Source organism: Chinchilla lanigera, unplaced genomic scaffold (assembly GCF_000276665.1).
Source record: "Chinchilla lanigera isolate Chin_1 unplaced genomic scaffold, ChiLan1.0 scaffold00049, whole genome shotgun sequence".
Taxonomy (NCBI): domain Eukaryota; kingdom Metazoa; phylum Chordata; class Mammalia; order Rodentia; family Chinchillidae; genus Chinchilla; species Chinchilla lanigera.
In genome coordinates, this window is record NW_004955450.1 from 17,316,794 (window position 1) to 17,337,384 (window position 20,591).

General features: G+C 37.2%; 1 protein-coding gene across 2 annotated transcripts in view; it reads right to left on the reverse strand.

The window, feature by feature from the left end:
* Positions 1 to 20,591, reverse strand: part of Tcf12 (transcription factor 12) — a gene marked incomplete at its 5' end in the record, with an annotated part of 395,275 nt that overhangs the window by 336,804 nt on the left and 37,880 nt on the right. Inside the window, 1 exon segment of one of the 2 annotated variants that reach the window (XM_005393856.2) lies at positions 3,677 to 3,825. 2 annotated transcript variants of the gene reach the window in all.

The window sequence follows — 20,591 nt, forward strand, 5'->3', positions numbered from 1 at the left end:
ATTTGTTTGCAGATTTGGTTCAGATCTGTTATTTCTTTGCTGAGTTTTTGTCCAGTTGACCTAGCTCTTCGTGTCAAAAGGTACTGAGGTCCCCTATTACAACAGTGTTATTAATTATATGGGTTTTCTTGTCTGTTAAGATTTCTCTTATATAGTTTCGTGCTCTGATATTTGGTGCACACATGATTATGATTGTTATCTCATCCTCTTGCAGCTTTCCTCTAACAAGTATGTAGTGACCTTCTTTATCTCTTTTGATTGTTCTCGGTTTGAAGTTTACACTGTCTGCAAACATAATAGCTATGCCTGCTTTTTTCTGGGTTCCTGTTGCATGGAGGATTGTTTTCCATCCTTTGACTTTCAGTCTATGGGTTTCCTTTTGAGTAAAATGTGTTTCCTGTAGACAGCATACTGTTGGATGTTGTTTCTTAATCCACTCTGCCAGTCTGTTTCTTTTGACTGGTGAATTGAGGTCATTTACATTTATGGTTATAACCAGTATATGTTGACTTATCGTTGTCATGTTAGTTACTTGCTGTTGGTTTCCTACTTTTCCTATCTGTTTAATTGCTTACTCTTCTTGATGGCTCCTTTCTATTGCTGTTTTTGAAACTGCAGTCATTTTTTTCTCTGTCTAGAATATCTTTTAGTACTCTTTGCAACAATGGTTTGGCACTCATGAAGTTCTTTGGTTGTTCTTTGTCATGGAAATATTTTATTTCTCCACTGAATCTGAAGGAGAGTTTCACAGGATACATCAGTCTTGGTTGGAAGCTATTTTGTCTCAGGACCTATAATACTTCACTCCAAGTTCTTCTCAATTGGATGGTTTGTGTTGAGAAGTCTGCCGTGATTCTGATGGGCTTTCCTTTGAAGGTAATCTGTTTCTTTTCTCTAGCAGTTTTTAATATTCTGTTCTTTTGCTGAAGATCTGGAATCTTGACTATTATATGTCTGGGTGTAGTTTTATTTTGGTTATGGTTAGTTGGAGTTCTATATGCCTCATTTACCTGTATATCAGGTTCTGTTTCCATACTTGGGAAATTTTCTGCTATTATTTCTGCAAATATTCTTTTTATGTCAGTTGTGTTGCCTCCTGTTGTTTCATTGACTCCTATTAGTCATACATTATTCCTCTTTGCCTTGTCTTGCAGCTGTTGACTTGATTTTTCCTGGTTCCTTGTTGCTTTTAGGAGATCCTTTCTTTACCAGTCGCTAGTTGCCATGCTGTCTTCAAAATCTGAAATTCTATCTTCAGCTTCATTCAAGCGGTTTTGGCAGCTTTCAATGGAGGCTTCCATTTCCTGGAATTCTCTCTGAATCTGGCTCATGTGTTCTAAGTCATTTCTACATTTTTTATTTAACTTTTCTGTTCTTAGCCTATGTTCTTCTATTTTCTTATATGTTTCTTCTTCAGATGTGCTGAGCATTTCTTTCATTATTATTGTCATTTCATTGTTTGCCTCAGAGATTATTTCTCATCTGATCTCTTCTATGGCCTGAGGAAGCTGCTTCTTTACTTCCACTGCAATCATTTCAGCAATTTCAGGTGTGTGTTTACCAAGTTCTCCTATGCCGATGTCTCCTGGACTTGTTCTGAGTGGAGTGGAGTTCTGAGATTGTGTTTTAGTCCTTCATCTTGTCATATTTGATACCAGATGTAGAAAGCTCAGTCTCCCTCTTCCCTGGCAGCTCAGCAAAGGCCACTAGTGTCCCTAGTTTTCCTGGTGGTCAGGTGTGCCCCTCAGTGTCCACTGAGATACACTGCTTAGTCTGGGGTTTTCTCGCAGATGGTGAAGTATATTTAGTTCTCCCAGGTCTCAGACATGGACCGTGATGTCAGCTGATGTCAGTCCACTTGATCCAGCGTCCCCTCGCAGTTCATGGCGTGTGTATGACCCAGAATCAGATGCAATGGTGGCGCAATCCCAGACCATCAGACCTGTGTCTCTAGGCAGTTCAGGGTACAGGCAAACCCAGACACAGACTGCAGAGTCAACAGTTGTAGACCACCTGATTCTGTGTCTCCAGGCAGTTCAGGATGCACACAGGAGCTAGATGTGGGCCACACTGACAGATCACAGACTACCTCTCTCTGTGACCTCCAGGAGGTTGGGACACAAGCAAGGCCCAAACCAAAACCGCGGTGTCAGCAGCTTGTGGCGCGCCCACTCCAGTACCTCACTGGGCACTGAGCATGCTCAGAGAGGGCCCACACACGAACCTCAGTGAGAGCAGTTCACGGGCCTTCTGAGTGAGGATCTTCTGTCTGCACTGGGTGTGTGGAGGCCAGAGACTCAGACTGTAATGGCAGCAGGATCATGAGTTGCGTGCTCTGCCCCCAGGAAGTAGATGGGAAGTACCTGGTTCTCTTGGCACCGTTTGCCTGGGAACTGTACTGTCAGTGGGTCGCAGCGCGCCTGATTTTGTGCCTCCTGTCAGTTCAGGTTGCGCAGAGGAGCCAGACATAGGCTGTACCCACAGTGATCATAGACTGCCCCTGTCTGTGACCTCCAGGAGGTCGGGGCACAAGCAAGGCCCAAACCGGAACCGCGGTGTAAGCAACTCATGGAGCACCCACTCCAGTACCTCACTGGGTGCTGGGCATGCACAGAGAGGGCCCACAGGTGAACCCCGGTGAAAGCAGTTCTCAGGCCTCCTGAGTTAGGATCTCCTGTCTGCACTGGGCACACGGAGGGTGGAGACTCTTACATGGTCTTTTGTGACTGGCTTCTTTCACTCAGCATGTTTTCAAGGTTCACTCATGTTAACATGCATTGGTACTTTCCCTTTTATAGCTAACTAGTACTCCACTGTATGGATACACATTTTATTCATCTGTTCATCAGTTGATGGACATTTGAGAGTTTTTATTTTTTACTGTTATGAATAAAGCTGTCATAAACACTCATGTTCAAGTTTTTGAATGTATACGCTTTCATTCTCATACACAGATGCTTAGGAGTAGAACTGCTAGGTCACATGGTAACCCTCTGAGTAATTCTAGAAGAACAATCACACTATTTCCAAAAAGGCATGCACAATTTTACACTTTTTTATTTGACTGTCATCTGAAAATGCCACATCACATTCTACTCACTCTAATGACTGGCTTGAATAAAGTCACTCCTAAGAATGATGATGTATAATCAGGATATTACCTAGTTTCTCTGTAGTACCAATAATCTAAACAATCATCAATGTCTATACACACTAACAGAGTGCAGGATATAACAGCAGCTGACAGTTAAGGAGAAAGCCTTGTGTCTACACAGCATAGGACAGCTTACATTTGTTGTAAGTATTCTTTGTGATGGCTTTCACTGAATAAATGTCCTCCAAAACATGTCTCTCCATGCATGCATGCAAGGTATGCTTTCTGCAAACCATAGTGAAGATAATTTAATTACTGAAATAATGTTCTAATCACTTGGCTTTTGATCTCACCTGCCTAACTGAATCCATTTATCTCCAGAGAGACTGTGCTTTGCTTCCAAAAGCATGTAAGACAGAGCTGATGAATACTTAGTTTCCTACCATCAAAAACATGTTTTCCCAGGTTATAGTCCAGCTACAATCTAGAGAAAGGATTTTTTTTATGCTCTTTAAAGTCAAAAGTCAGCCTTGAAGGGGGAGTTTTAAGACAGAGGAAAGAAGGGAGAGAAGAAATTCTCACCTCTTTTTGGTCCCAGGGATTTTTGATAATATGGGAACAAGTGAAGGGGTGAGAAATATACACTGAAGTGCTTTAGATGATGAATTCTTCAAACCGTGCTGTGGGATCCTGGGGTATCACTGTACCAAACCACCAATTTGAATCACCACCTATAAAGTATGAAAACACTTTTTTTCACAAGTTAATGTAGTATTTGCTTATGCTTTCTAATTACTGTCAATCTGACAGGCAAAAATTGGTATCACAATGCAGTTTTGACTTAAGACTTCTACTATCATAAATAAAAGTATCTTGATATTGTAAGGGAAAATTTTTATGCTGTGTGGTTGAGAAGTGTCTGCTCTCCTAGTAGGTCTTTTGACACCCTCAGTTTTGAAAGGATCCTTTATTTGAAGAATATTAGCCCTTTATCTATGGTAAATTCTTGCTTCCATTTTTCTGTCTTTTGATATTATCATTAGTGTTTTTCACCACGCAAAAAGTCTTAAATTGTTACACAATCATTCTTAACTTTTATCATGTGTGGATTTTGAATCAGTGAAGACCCTTTATTACATTCAAGTTACAAAGAATTCATTTGTGCTTTCTTCTCGTAATTGTATGCAGTAGTTTCATTCTTTGCCTTGAGCTCTCTGGAAACAAATTTGCAGTTTATTTTCCTGTATAATGTGTGATATGAATTTATCTTTTTTCCCCCAAATAGCTGACCATTTATTTAAAAGTCCACCTTATCCTAGTGTTCCAAATTATCAGCCTCACCATCTACCAAATATCTATATGCTCTTGGGCACACTTATCAATTTTTCTATTCTACTCCATTGGTCTGTCTCCAAGATTCTCAAAAAGCCACTCCACACAATGAGATTGCATTGAAGTATATAGAGCGTACTCTAAGCTCTTCATCTGTATTCATTCCAATCTCATGCTTTAAATTGTATACTCAAATAGGTATCAAGCTAGTATTTCCAGTTCACACCTCTACCCCGAGATTCAGATCAGAATATCAAATCAGCTACTAGTATCTCCTACTTGATGTACTAATTCTCAAGAAACAAAACTAGTTCCTCCTTCAGTTTTTCCCATTCCTCAATGAACAGTAACTCCACTACTTCTATTACACAGGCCTATTATCCACATCTTCCATAACTACCTAGCTAGTCTCTTCTTTCTGCCCTGTTAACATGTAAAGTACATGTCCTTCCCTCTACCACCTTCCCATTTCACTCAGAATGAAGGCCCAAAACATGCAGTTGTTCTTCCAGACAGCTCTCCTATTTGTCTGGAATGGACTGAAAGCTATCTTATTTTTCTTAGTGCTACAAAAGAAATTTGGATAGACCCAACGGAAAATAATGGGAGCCACCTTCAACTATTTCTAATTAAACCCAACCAAGAAACAGGGATCAAAATTGTATCCTCATTTAGTAATCATGAAGTAGCTGAAATGACTGATATTTTTATTTAGCTAAAAATTTTTCCACTTAGCTTTTAAAAACCAACGCTCACACTTCCCTGGCAGTTGCACTACAGTTCCAAACTCAAGTTCCCTCATGTAGGAAAGCTACAATGGACAGAATGTATACCCTTGATGCTTGGTTTTCATTTTCACTTGGGTGAAAATGAGCTGAAAACCTGCAGCAGTACCCCACATCACAGTCTCAGCAACATGCATCCCCTCTCCACTTCTGTTAATTTTTCTTGAACCTCAAGCAAGTTACAGTCAGTTGATTCCCTATGTCCTTTCCTTTGGGTTTAAACCAGTATCTTATACATAAAAGTCAGCAAAAAGACAAGAGTGCCATGGTGAGAAAAAAGCTACATCTGGTACCTGACAGTCACGGCTCTACAAGTTCACCTCCTTAACAAACCATGTTTATAAACACAGTGGAATATGAAGCAGCTCATTACAGAAAGGCACAAACAAAAGGCTAGAGTTTGAGAAAGAGCACAGAACTACCAAATTAGAAAGCTAATTATGTTCCCTTCAGTATCAAAGAATGTCACGGACAAGCATTTCTTTACTCACAAATCCGGTCTCTACATTCAACAACCAAAAAGGGCCTTGCACAGTGGTGCATACCTGTAATCTCAACTATTCAGGAAGCTGAGGGAAGAAGATTACAAGTTCAAGTCCAGTTTAGGCAAAGTGAACAAGACCCTATCTCAGAATAAAAATTTAAGAAAACAAACTAAGGATGCATAACAGAGGCAGAGCACTTGCACCGCATGTATAAGCTCTAGATTCAACCCCCAATACCACCACCACCAAAAAAAAAGATTTAAGTAAGATTTCCCACCAGTTTAGACTATAAGGTGGTCAAAAGAATATTATCCGAACATGTTAGAACTTAATTCAGTTTATTTTAATAGAATATTCTATAATCACTATCAATAAGTTTATCCAAATCATCAACTTAATCCACTTTTCCACTAGGAAAAAATAAATGTTTTTTAAAGTTTTTAATATTAAAGTCACCTGGGGGAGACAACAGCTTATGTATGGTGGTGAGATCTCAAATGACTGCAACTGATCATGTCTACCCAAAGATAGAGAACTATGCTAGAAAACCCTCAATAAAATCCATGACCTCTTCTCCACAAAAGAGGTAAAAACTACCTCCAAGTCTCTTCCCATATATGAACAGTCTTAGCTACATGACTAATCTCAAGAGCTTGGTTTCTAGCAGATTGTATCATACAGCAGAATAAAGATTACACTACCTAACAAAAACAAGAAGTAAGCCAAGTGCAACCACACAGTTGCAATCACAGAAATCTGGGTAGAAGATTCACAAGTTCAAGATCAGACTGGGAAACTCAAGAAACTTAATGAAACCCTGCCTCAAAGTAAAAATTTTAAAAAATGGCTGAGGATGTAGTCCAAAATGAAGAGTCCTGGGTTCAATACTAGTATGGGGGAGGTAAGGGCCTGCCCTGCTAAAAATTGACAAATTAAAAAATACAGTAAGTATAAGTAAAAAGGAAATAAACAATAGAAACACTACTCATATAAATGCAAAGTAATGTGGAAAAGACTGGCACAAAATCAAATGTTCTTACTGTATGGCTTGTGCCTAGATTTCCTTCGAAAGCTTCATGCAGTCATAGGTGTAGTTTTTTCAAAGATGGCTGGATCTAGGATGTGTGACAGTGGGATCGATTCATGCAGCAATGCTAGGATCAAGGGCACTAGGATTAAGAATGTGGGTAATACCCACCCTAAGTAGCCTGGATAAGATATAAGGGATAAAAAGAACTGTGGTTGCTCCTCGTTGCTTTGCTACCTTCTGCCCGACATGAACTGTTTCTCCACTGCAATGCCTGTCTGCCATGACACCCTGCCTTGGATCCATCTGATGATGCAGTGAAACTTCTACAAACTGTGAGCTAAATAAACCTTTCCTCCCTTAACTTGTGGGTGTTGGATATTTTATTTAGGTAACAAAGACTAAGACACCTATCAACCTAATCATAACAGCATATGTAATATGTCTAATACTGTATCGTCTTATGATGCAAAGTACAACAAATATTCATGATTGTAACCCTAATAAAGCCAAATATCCAGTAAACTTTTAGAAAAAAACAAAATTTGTTAAACATATTTTATAAAAACTTTAAGCAAAAATGACTAATATAAAGAGCTGCTTCTTCAAGATAATTCATCCAAATATAACTTATGCTGTCAGCAACAGTGAAGCACTGTCATTATCAACCCATTTCCCATTATGGATAACTGCAAGAGCTTTTCACTATACTTGCATTAAGGGAAGAATAACTATTTTGTAAGTAGCAAATATCCCTAACATTTTGTCAGATCCCAAAGACCCTAGCACTACCCTAGGCCCTAGGCATACCCCCAAACCTGCTAAGTAAACAAAAGGAGGGAGCTAACAGTGATTTTGAACTTTAATATGTATTTTAAATATTCCTTCAATAAATAATTCTAAAAATAAACATCAGAGATATAATTCAGTGGCAGAGTATTTGTTGAGCATGTTCAAAGCTCTGGGTTCAGTCCCCAGCACTACAGAAAAATTAAATTAATGCATGAAGCTTAACATTCCAAGATATAAAATATATGCAAATAATTAATGAATTCTTTTTTTCAGAAAGAATGTTTAAATTCTACAATATTTAATTCAGCATGTAAGTTTCACCTTCTTCATTCAGACTGGAAGGAGAAAACAGAAAAAAAATTATATCACAATTTTCCCAATTTTACACTGACCTAGTTTTAAAAAGTGAATATTACATTTTACATATGCAGAGCAGTGTTGCTTAAAACTGGGTTTTAACAGTTTCATTTCAATAGTTTCTAATAAATAACATTTTCCAGCTGTCTCAGGTAGAACTTTCCTTAAAAATCATACCAGTATTTAATTCTTGGAAAAGGAAGCAAAAGAAGAAATACTAGCTGTCAAATGCCAGTGCTTTCATCTTGGACTTCCAGCCCCTAGGACTGTAAGGAATAAATTTTTACTCTTTATAATTTTTTAAAAAGAAAAAAATTAAATAATAATAAAGTTATCATATGAAAAATTCAGATGAGCCAATCCAACATGAGGAAACTGAACGAAGTACAGAACTAAGGTCTTGTGCCATTGCTATATGTAATGCCTGGACTTCTGTTCTACACATCCACAATGGCACTAGTATATGGCACTGTAGGAAAGATTCAAAAACCAAACTCTCAATTATTTTCTAAATACTGTACTCCAGTTTAAACAAAGAATCACTATTTAGATGAAGAGCTTAAGTTCCATACAAAATACTATTGACCCTGGGATCAAGTTTTAAAAAGTACTGTTCACTTAACTTAGTACACTATCCATGGAGACTACCTATATACTTAAAGCCTAAATAATCTATTATTCCAATATGATTTTTAACCACTATCATATTTAAAGTTAAAACCAATAATCAACTACTTTTACTAAGTACTAACCATGTTTCTAGTCCTTTATTTTAAGGTACAACAGTGCAAAGAACACAACTCCTGACCACCAAAGGCTGATCTACAAGGAATTAAATCCAACACACAACTCACAAACAAAAAAGTGTAAAAATCCTACTAAGCTCTAAATGACTGTAATCAAGAGTTTGGGAAGGAAGAGATTCCCAAATGTTACAGGCGTCAGGAACACTTACGAACAAAGGTTAAACCCAAAAAGTGTTTGTAGAGGCAGCAAAATGAAAAGGCATGCTAGGCACAAGGCACACCTGAGTACCAGCCCTGAGGCACAAATGAGAAGCCACAGAGGAAAACCATCATGAAGGCTGGGATTTAGAGTGAAGGAGAAAGATGAAAAGTGTTGGTACTGCAGGATAAGTATCTTTCATGGAGTGTGGGGATACATCTTTGTTTGTCACTAGTTTTTAAACAATACCAAATTCTGAAATGAGTATTCTGTAATGATTTTTATCTATTCTTTTAATATCAGAAGCCATTAATATCAGAATGCATTGCGCCACAATTTTACCAAAAAATTACCTAGCACATGCTTAGAAACTTGCTCTTGGAACAATACACAGTGAAGAGAAATATCATATAAATATTTGTTTTAAGAAAAGATTAGAATTGAAGGGAAAACTCAAATGCATCTGTCCTGCGTTTAAAGTTGAAAACTAGACGCTTATTTTTCTTGACTGCTGGCCTACAGTTGTATGCTTATTGCTGTCTGGATTCTTTCCTATCAACACATGCAATACTTCAAAAGACCCAAACAGTCTGCCAAGATTTCTTCAAAGAACCCATGTTGCCATAGCAATCTCCTGTTCTCCAGGAACCAAGTAAGCGGCACCCTACATACATACATGAACACTGCCCAAACTGACTGATTCTTCCCTAGGCATGGGTTTTACCTGCCACAATCATGCCAATTTTTACGTACTGTGCTCTGAAATATCAAATTATACTTGAGAGTTCACAGAAAACCACAATTACTTTACAATAAATAGCAAAACCTAGAACAAGTAAGAGCAGGTTGTGAGGTAAGAACCTCCCCCTTCATAGTACAAGACAGATGTTCTAAAAGATGAATGCCAATAAAATAAAACGAAGACCAACTCAAATATGATCAAAGATTTCTCCCTTTTCAGCGATCTCCAAACACTATTCCTAAAAAATAAAAACCACACAGACCTGGCACCTTGACTACAACCATCCCCTACCTTTTATTTTCACCAGAAAAGATTTAACTCTCTAACAGTTTAACACCCCAATCAACACCAGCAAAGCTAAATTCTGCCTAGAATTAAAGTTTTCCTTAGAAAACAGAGGCTCTAAAATCATTTCTATAGTTATATTCTACAAACTTTCACAAAAAATATACATGCAAATAAGTGGCACAAATACAAAAAACACAGTCACATTCAGTAGTATGTTTCCACATGTGAACCATTTCTGATCTCTAAATGTTATTTTAACTATATTCAGCTTTACACTCCTCTCTATTCCCAAACTAAGTACGCTGTGTATTCTACATGCTCAGTAGTCCTCAAGTTAATAGCAAATACCATGACAATAAAAACCAAAACTCAAGGACTATAAAGCAACAATAAACACAATGTACTGCTAAGATTCTGAATATAATTTCACTTTAAGACCTGTGTTCCTAGAAAATAAAAGCTAGTGTAAAAATCTTGAACGTAGAATTATCTTTTAAAGTTGATTTTCATTTTAATTTCAGAGGGTATAGCAAAAAAAGCCTTAATATGTATTAAAAATAAAATCTGATTCACAAAATCTTTGCCTTTAAGGAGAGTTCTCAGATATTTTGCTAATATATGAATTATGAGCATTTAAAATTAATTATTCTACAGAAACTTTGTCAAACTGTAGACACGGGCTCTTTTAAATGCACACATAACACAGTTAATTTTCACTTCATTAGGGGCACCCATAGAACTCCCATCTCTGAAGGCAAAGCTGTTCAGATTATTATTCCAAATATTTGGCAGAATTTCACATGTGAAAAAAATGTAAAAGTATCTCGAAAGTCCACACTGCATCAAAAAGTAAACTGAGAAATCAGTAAGTAACAGTCTCTTCTTTCAATGGGAAATCTGAGATTCAGGGAGGTTATACCTTTAACTGTAAGCATTTTCTCATAGATATCTGAAGTGTGGTGGGTGAGTTGAGTTGCTGTTCTGGGGTTTGTTGTTATCTTTAGTTTTCTTTTACTTTTACATAATTATCTTTTAGTCTCTTCAGGTTTCTAGACTCTTTTCCTTAATATGGATATAAGTGTCAACTGCCTCTACTACTAGTATACTACCTTCTCTCTTTAGAAGAAGCTGTCCAATAAGAATTAAAAGATCAACAACTCCAAAGACTGAAAGCTAAAAGAACAACAACAAAAAAAAATCAACAAACCTACCACACATCAGACGTGCAAATTCAATCACTTTCACACCTTAAAAAATAGTAAAGAAAAACTAGCACTTTAAAAGCAACTAAAATTACCTTCTAAAGCTGTGCCTTTCAAGGTCTTTCCCCTCCACAATCTACCATTAAATACACTGCATATCACCACCTAGTGTACACATACATTTATAGAACTAAAATGTTATGAAAACAATCCTCCAACATGTGATGCATTCTCACAGCTTCTGTTCTACTCTCTTTATCACACTGAGAGAGAACCACAAATTCATTTTCTCAGTTAACTACTAACAGCCTGCAGTATGAAACATGATGGAATGTTAGCTATTTTACATTGCATTACTGATACAAAACCTTAAAAAGAATGATTTTCACAAATAATCACTCCCCAAATATTAATATGCACTCTTAACACTATTTGCTTGACTGCATTGTGCTACATACTGGAACAGAAGATTTTGAGATTGTTGATACACACAGGTCATTATAAAATGTGTACTCTTGCAAGTTTTAAGATGCCCCAAAATAAAAGATCCACCCAAAACAATGGGCAACTGACATGAAGAGACACTTATCAGAAGCACAAACAACCAAAAATATACAAGAAAAAATGTTTAAGGGCTGGGGATTTAAGCTCAGCGGCAAAGCGCCTGCCTGGCAAGTGCAAGGTCGTGAGTTCGGTTCCTGGTACCGGAGGGGGGGAAAAAAATATGTTTAACGTCTCTGGCCATTAGAGAGATGCAAATTAAAACAACACTGAGATTCCACCTCACTCCAGTAAGAATGGCTATGACCAAGAAATCAAATACTTACAAATGCTGCTGAGGCTGCATGGAAAGATACTGGGAGTGAAGTGGGGGGTCCTATACTGTTGGTGGGAATGTAAAATAGTACAACCACTATGAAAATGAGTATAGAGATTGCTCAAAAAAACTAAAAATAATTCTATTTGACCCAGCTATTCCCCCTCAAGGTATCTTCCCAAAAGAGTTAAAAAACATCATAGTACAGTAATACACGCATAGCCATGTTTACAGCAGCATAACTCACAACAGCTAAATCTTGTGGGTGACCTGTATATCATCAGAAGATGAATGGATAAAGACAACATGGTAATCATACACACTGAAATACTACTCTGCTATAAATAAGGATGAATTTGAGTCATTTGTAGATAAATGGATGCACCTTCAGACAATAAGGTTAAGTGAAATAAATCAGACACACAAGCTTAAATATCGCATGGCTTCTCTTATATGAGAAAACCAAAGTACATATAAATTAAAGAAAAAAATAATACATATTAGGAAATAGGGAGATAGATCTTTTGCAATGGGAAGAGGACCAAGTGATACAGGGAAGAGAGAGGGCAGGGAGAAAGGAACATAGAAAGAATTAAGATGTGTTATGTACATATATCACCTCCCCATGACAAATTATTGTATACTGCAAACATGTACTAATAAAAATTAAAATTAAGAAAATAATGTCAGATACACAAGAGGAAGAAACAAGTCCACCCATTTACTCATTGTTTTTTCAGAAGGTTTTTTTTTTTTCTCAGACAGCTACAAAAATCTGAAAGGGATTATATTTCTACTGCAACTGTTAGTACAGTATACACTTTTTTCTGTTAGATACATGGAACTATACTAACCATGTTCAATATACCTTTATTTCCTCAAAGCACTTAGCACATTACCTAATATACAGGAAGTTCTTATTTTCCAAAATTTTTAAACCAACACTCAGAGGTTGAGAATTCAAATATCAATTTTAAAAACTTACAGTAAATGGAAAGAAAAAAGGTTGTATCTCAAAGAATTGGGATATAAAACAGCTTTGGTTAACAAAAGTAATTTTAGATACAGCCATCAAAATACCTAAATATCAAAGCACACTTCTACAAGCCAAAATTTTGCTCCATACATTTTGCAATACCTTCAAAATTTGAGAAAATAAACCAGGCATGGTGGTGCATGTCTGTAATCCCAGCACTCAGAAGACTGAGGCAGGAAGACTGCCATGAGTTCGAGGCCAGCAAGGGCTACACAGTAAGCTCAAAGCTAGCCTGAACTACCCAGCAAGATCCTGTCCCAAAAAAAGCAAAAAGCACCAAAAATTATTTTAGAAAATAAACCTTTACTGTAAAAATGAGTCAAATTAAACCAAATTCCACAATGTAGTTATTAATAAAGTCACTACTTTAAGAGATATATACATTAAATTTTACAGTAGCTATTTATTTTTATTTCTTAAGGTTAATTCTGTGATGTCAAAATATTGCTAATTTTTTTTAAAACCAAAGCTAATTTGAACAGATGCCTGTAAACAACTTTTTTTTTTTTTTTTTTTTTAGTGGTACTGGGAATCTGACTCATGGCCTCACGCTTGCCAGGTAGGCACTGTGCTGCTGAGCTATATCCCCAGCACAACTTCTAATTTAATACTTGGAGGGTTTTGCTTATATTGTTACAAAAATATGATCAATTATATTAAATCATAAACATAAAGCTAACCATTTTAACAAAAGAAGCACCTGACAATTGAACATCAAGTTTGTTCTTAATTAAGCAGGTCAAAGCAGGCATGGTGGCACACACCTATTATCTCAGCACTCGAGAGGCTGAGGCAGGAGGACTGTTTCAAGTTCAAGACAAGCCTGGATTACAAACTGAGCTCAAGGCCAGAGGAACCTGTCTCAGAAAGACACACACACACACACACACACACACACACACAAAAAAAAAAAAAAAAAAAAACATAAACAGGTCAAATAAGAAATCTAAATATTGATTAAACTGTTTCAAATTTCTCAATTTATATTATGACCTGTATCTAGATATCCCCCAAAGGCTCGTGCATTCACAGGTGCGCTCTTCAGAGGTGGCTGGACCTAGGGCTTGTGAATATGGATTAAAGGTGTATGGATTAGCCCACTGACTGGTTTAGCACAGATCTGAGAATTGATGATGGGAAGGGTGGTAACAACCAATAGGTTTATAGCCTAGATGGGATAACATTGCAGAAGGCTGTGCTTTGTTGCCTCTTGCCTGGACTGTTTCTTTTCTGGGATGCCCTTCTTCCATGCTGCCTTGCCTCAGAGCCAGCCATGTATGGACTGAAAGCTCAACAAACTGAAGCAAAATAAACCTTTCCTCCTTTTAACTTCTGAGTGTTAGGTATTTTGCAACAAGAAAAAATGGATTAGACTTCCACTCATGGTGTGGAAGGTGCTTCTGCTGTAATAGCTTAGGTTTCTTGCTTCAATTTTTCATAAACCTGGGTGGTTAACTAACATTTAACAGTCTTTAACAGGTCTTCAACAGTCTCCATCAAATCATCAGAAACATTTTTTGTTTTCTGAGCTGTTTTGTTTTTTGAGACAATAGTCTCCCCTTGTGATTCAGGCTGGCCTTGAACTCACTATGTAGCCCAGGCTGGCCTCGAAATTGCAATGATCCTCCTGCCTCAGCTTGCCTAGAGCTGGGATTAGAGTCTTGCACCACTACGCCCAGCTTCAGAGATGTTCCTCATGTAAAACAGTTCTGACAGCCACTGGGGAAAAGGGCATAGTATTTTTCTCAGTATTATAAGGTAGCTCAGCTGTGCCATTCAACATCTCGGGTAGGAAACTGACTGAAAATCAACATTAAGTTTCTAGGATATACATTCACTGTACTATCAGGACACTGTAGACTCTCCATTAAAACAACAGATACTCATAGTCTATTAGGTCAGCAACAGAAATTAATCTTCCTTCCACATATCCCAAAGAGAATACCAAGTTCATGGTAAGCGTTGTGTGCCAGGTACCATGTCAGACCTGGAATACTTTAAGAATAGTAGACAATGTCATGGACTTGAAGGGCCTCAGACATTGTCATGTAAATACTGTACCTGCCACCAGAAACAAAACCAAAAATTCAAAATAAGAACTGACTCAAGGATCCAGAGATTTCTCACCTGCTGCATGGAGATAACACAATATAATGATCATAGAAGGGGCTGGAGTACTGGGGTGCAGCTCAAGGGCAGGGTGCAAACTCAGGATGTACAAATCCCGAGAAATCACCATCACCACCAAAAAGAGCACTGAAGTTGAAATTCATTCCTAGTTTCATAATCCACAAAATATAAACCACTTCAAAATTGTAAAACTTGACTTATTTTAATAAATGAAGTAAACATAAGCCTACTTGCAGTTTTTATATGAACCTTTATTATGATCCACTATTACATAACAGCGTATGGTCTAATTCAGCACAATCCAACAGAACATTCTGCAACAATGGAAAATATTCAGTATTTGCACTCTTCAGTACAGCAACCACTAGAAATGTGGCTATTAAACACTTGCAATGTGGCTAGATCAAATGAGGAACTAGATTTTCTTGGAAACTGATTTAATGCAAATACCTACAACTTCTGCTTCCAGAAAAGTGTCTCAGAGATGGATTTATACTCTTACGTGAAGACAACACATACATCATAAAAAAGTAATGATTTTGCAAACACTGGACAACAGGCAACAAAGGCAGTTATCTCTAAGGGAAAAGAAACAAATCAGATGAGCACTACAAATGACCAAGGTTAGTCTGAAGGTGAGTAAGCATAAAAGTGTGGTGGAGACCGATGGACTCGCTGGGGTGAAAACATGACATGGGCCTCACAGAGCAAGAAGGATGGAGAACATGAAAGTAAGCATGCCCCTGCGAGGGTTCCTTTGAACCGTGACCAGCACATGCACGCAAAGAAACTGCCTGAAGTCAGAGAAGAATAACCCTGACAGATAAAAGGTAAGAAAAGACAAAATGTTACAAAGGGGGGCGGGGGTTACAGTGATTCATGCTTACAATTGCAACACTGAAGAAGGCTAAGGCAGGAGGATCACAATTTAGGGTCCTACAAGGGCAACTTAGCAAGACAGATCTAGTTTCAAAATAAAAATAAATGGAGGGAGGGGCACGGTGCTAGGAATATAGCTCAGTGATACGGACAAAAAAAACATAAAAGGTAAGGAAATCATGTCAAGTGCTTACATAAGGGTAGTAATAAGTGCCTGTTTCCACGGCCAGCCTAGAATACTTCATGACTTCTTGGAGTATACAGTGAGAGAATACACAGAACAGGTTCCCTCAGCAGTACAAATACTGAACCTTAGACTGAGCCTTGCTCCAGACCCACCTAACAAATCCTTAAAAACAAGACAAGAAAGGGTCAATTATTTTCAAAGTAATTTAACTGCACCCTAGAACAAAGCTCTAGAATATTTCTAGTAATATAATATATACAGCAGTCAGCAAGATGAAGTTCAAAATGTCTGGAGTCCAACGAAAATATGACCAGGCACATCCAATCAGGACTGACACAAATTTAAGAATTAACAGGCACACCAGTTATTATAGACTTCATGTGTTGAAAAAGTTTAGCGACAGAACATATAAAAAGACAAATCAAGCATGCAGAAACAAAAACCACAACGTATAATGGGAAGACTATACAGGGCAATATTAAAGGCAACTTACATGTTGTAGAAAAAGAAACCATCGAATATTAAACTGTGGCATTGTGAATTATACATCTAGTTTTCTGCTCAGTTTTCAGACGTAAGGCTCCTGAACTCCTTAGAATCTCCAAAGTGCTATGTCTTTGTATGTGCTAATGAGAAGACTGACAGTGGGAGCTAGTCACTCTCCCCGCAAGAGAGAGGATGCTGAAGAAGGTTAAGTGGAACACCAGTGGCCACTGATTTAAGGCGTTCATGACTGGGGATATAATTTGTAGGTCTTGCTGCTGGGTGGCTGGAGCCACCAGTGGTACATGTGTGACGACGGTACCACTTCTATCACCAATGCTACACGTCAAGCCAGTGGGAACGGGTTAACCAATCATGCTTCTCTAATGAAGCCTCCACAGAAACCCACGAAGATTAAGTTCAGATGAACTTCTAGACAGCTAAACACAGCAGCTCCTGGAAGGTGGCACACACAGAGAGCACAGAAGCTCTGTACTCCTTCCCACCTGCCTTCCCCAGTCTTTTCATTTGGACCCTTTGCAGGATCTTTTAAAATAAACTGGTAAAAGAATTTTCTGATTTCTCTGAAACTCACTCCAACAAATTAATTCAACTTAGAAGGGGGTCATGAGAACCCCAAGGTACAGCTGGTTATTCCAATCTCAGGTAAAGCAATCTGGGGCCAGTGACAGACACTAGAAGTAGAGGGCGGCTTTGTGGAACTCGGACCCTTAACTCATACACTCTAATACCATCTCCAGATAGCCAACATCAGAACTGAATCAATCAGAGGACACCCAGTGTCTACTACAGAACGGATTGCTTGCTTGACTCATAAAGAAAAACACACACATCTGATACAGTGTTTTCTAAGAGCACAATAGGAGAAACTATTTTCTCCTATCCAAGTTCATTTTTTTCCCTCCCTATATCAGAGAATTACAAGGATAAAAGACAATTTTTTAAAATGAAGTCAGCTGCGGCAAAATTTCAGAGGTTCTTCCATCCATACAAATGGATTTCTGAGGTGATGAGCCAAAACAGGTAGGAGGAATAATTTTCAAAACTGTTCAAAATGTGATGAAAACTATTAACACACTGTGTTAGTCTGTTTGTACTGCTGCACCAGAATACCAAAGGCTAACCCATAACAAACACAAAGTAGTTCAGAGTTCAGGAGGCTGAAAGTCTAAGGGATCTACTGTGGCCTTTGTGCTGCATGATCACACAAGGACCACACAGTGGAAAGGAAGGAAGGCCCAGCAAGCAGAGGGAAGAACCTACACGTGGAACGAGCTCACTCATGAGGACAGAGCCTCATAACCTAAGTGACTCTTGAAGTTCAACTCCCACTACTGTCACAATGACAATGAAATTTCAACAAGAGTTTTGGAGGGGACAAGCTTTCAAACCATAACACTCAAACATCCAAAACGTTAAGCAAATACCATGGAAAAGAAAAATGAAAACATCCTTACACCAAGAAAGACAACCAAATTGATAAAAACCAATAGCAGTTTTTCTAAATCTTAAAAGCAATCACAGAAAAGACATGCATTATATACAGAGGAACACAAATGAAAGTATTATTAGATTTACCATTGGAAATAATTTAAACAGTTAAGATATGCTAGAAAAATTTTAATACACTGGAAGAAAAACCTGTCCCTCTAGAATTCTATACTCAAAAAAAGAAATTATTAAAACTGAAGACAAAGTAAGTTTTCAGGCATTCAAAGCTGGCATGAACTCACTACTAGCAAGATATGCAGGAGAAACGTTAAAATCTTTCAAGCACAAGGAAAACATGGACCTACAAAAAGAAATGAAAAGCAAAGAGAGTGCTAACTATATTAACAAGTGACTTAGTTTTATTTATTCAAACTTCTTTAAAAGATGACTGGCTAAAAAAAAAAAAAAATACACCTCAAATACCCCTTATCAAAACTGCTTGGAACCAGAAGTGTTGCTGATTTCAGAGTTTGGAGATTTTATAATATATGCATAGGCTATAATAGTTGAGCATCCCTAATGCAAAAAAAGTGTTTCACATCAGCACTCATAAATTTTCTAATTGTGAAGTATTTTCTATTTCAGATTTTTTTTTAATTAAGGGTGCCCTACTTATAATACTGACATGGTGTTAGGTTTATTTTATGCATAAAAGTAAAATGTCTGACAACAAAAAGACACACTATCATGAAATAACATAATATCACTTAAGGTACATCAAGATAAGTTGAAAATAGAACACAAAAAGTAGATTTCTGAACTAATAATGTTACCAGGCATAAAGGTGTCCATTTAATAATAATGATCAAAAGGTGATCATTTAATAATAATGATCAATAATAAAACCCAAAGCTGACACTCTAAAGAGCACAGTTTCAGCCAGGCCTGATGGCTCATGACTATAATCCCAACACTCAGGAGGCTAAGGCAGGAGGATCACTATGAGTTCAAGGCCAGCGAGGGCTACAAAGTGTGTTCAGTGAGTTTAAGGCCAGCCTGAAGTGTGTAGCAAAACCCTGTCTCAGAAAGACAAAATAAAGTAAGATAAAATTAAATTTAAAAAATAAAACAAAATAAAACGAAGAGCAACAATTTCAAGATATGTAAAGAACATACATACCCCCTCAGCTTCAAAATATGTGAACATTGCAAGGATAAACAGAAAATTCTTATTTCTCAGATTTCAATTCCCCTCTTTTAATAAATGACATCTCTTAAAGAGAAAATTAAAAGGAATATAAAAAACAAGCTTAAATTAATATGACTTGCTACTCTGAAAACATTCCACCAACCAGAAGACACAGTCCCTGTAGAACATTTGCCAAGGCAAACCATATTCCACGGTACAAAACAAGGCTCAGTACATTTCACATTGACTCAATTCATACAAAGTATGTTCACTGACCACAATCCAATTAAACTAGACATCCAGAACAGTAATGTTACTTGAATGAATACCCCCCCCAATTATTTGAAACCTGAATAATGTGGTTAAACTAGACATCAATAATAGAAATATCTCTTGAATAAATGATCCCCCAATCATTTGGAAAGTGAATAATGCATTTCTAAATAATCCACAGGTTACGGAAAAATATCCAAAGAAAATTAGAAAATATCTTAAACTAAATGAATTCCCAACATACTAACATCTGCGAGATGCCACTAAAGAAGCACTCTGGAGGTAATTTATAATACTAAAGACCTATAAAAGAAAAGCATCCAACTAAAGATCTCATAATCTACTATAAACTAAAAGACCAAATTACAATCAAAGCAAGCAAGAAAAGGCAAATGATAAATCAAAGCAACAATCTAAGAAGTGAGAGGGTGGGAGGTAAAGAAAACCAGTAAACTCAAAGGGTCATTCTTCAAGATCAATAAACTGATAAACATTTAACCAGAGTGATCAGGAGATGAAACATTAACAATATCAGAAATAAAAGCAGTGATATAACTATACAAAGGACAAGTTAATATTATAATTATTTAATACATTCAATAATATATATACAGATTCTTTGAGAAATACTACTAACGCTCAGTCAAGAAGAAACAGCACATATAAACCGAATTTATAGTTAAAAACCTCTAAACAACAACAAAAGCTTCTAGATGCAGATAGTTTCAAATGATGACTTCTGTGAAACGTTTATGAGAGATATGGGGAGAAATAATATCAATTACAGTCATGACCCTTTATCTACAGATGGGTCTCGAGTGGATGCCTGAAGCCATGGATAGTACTAAACTCTACATTTACTATGTTTCTCCAGTAAGTCAAGAACTTTCAGTTTTCGCTTAAAGGCAGCAAGCTCCTAATTCTCTCTGGCATATCCAAATCACCGGCATCACTACTCTTGTGCTTTGGAGCCACTACTAGATAAAATAAAGGTTATCTGAACATTATCACAGTACTTGCAACAATCTGATAAATGAGACAGCTACTAAATGACTAACAGGCAGGAAGCATATGGAGCATGGATATACTAGAAAAA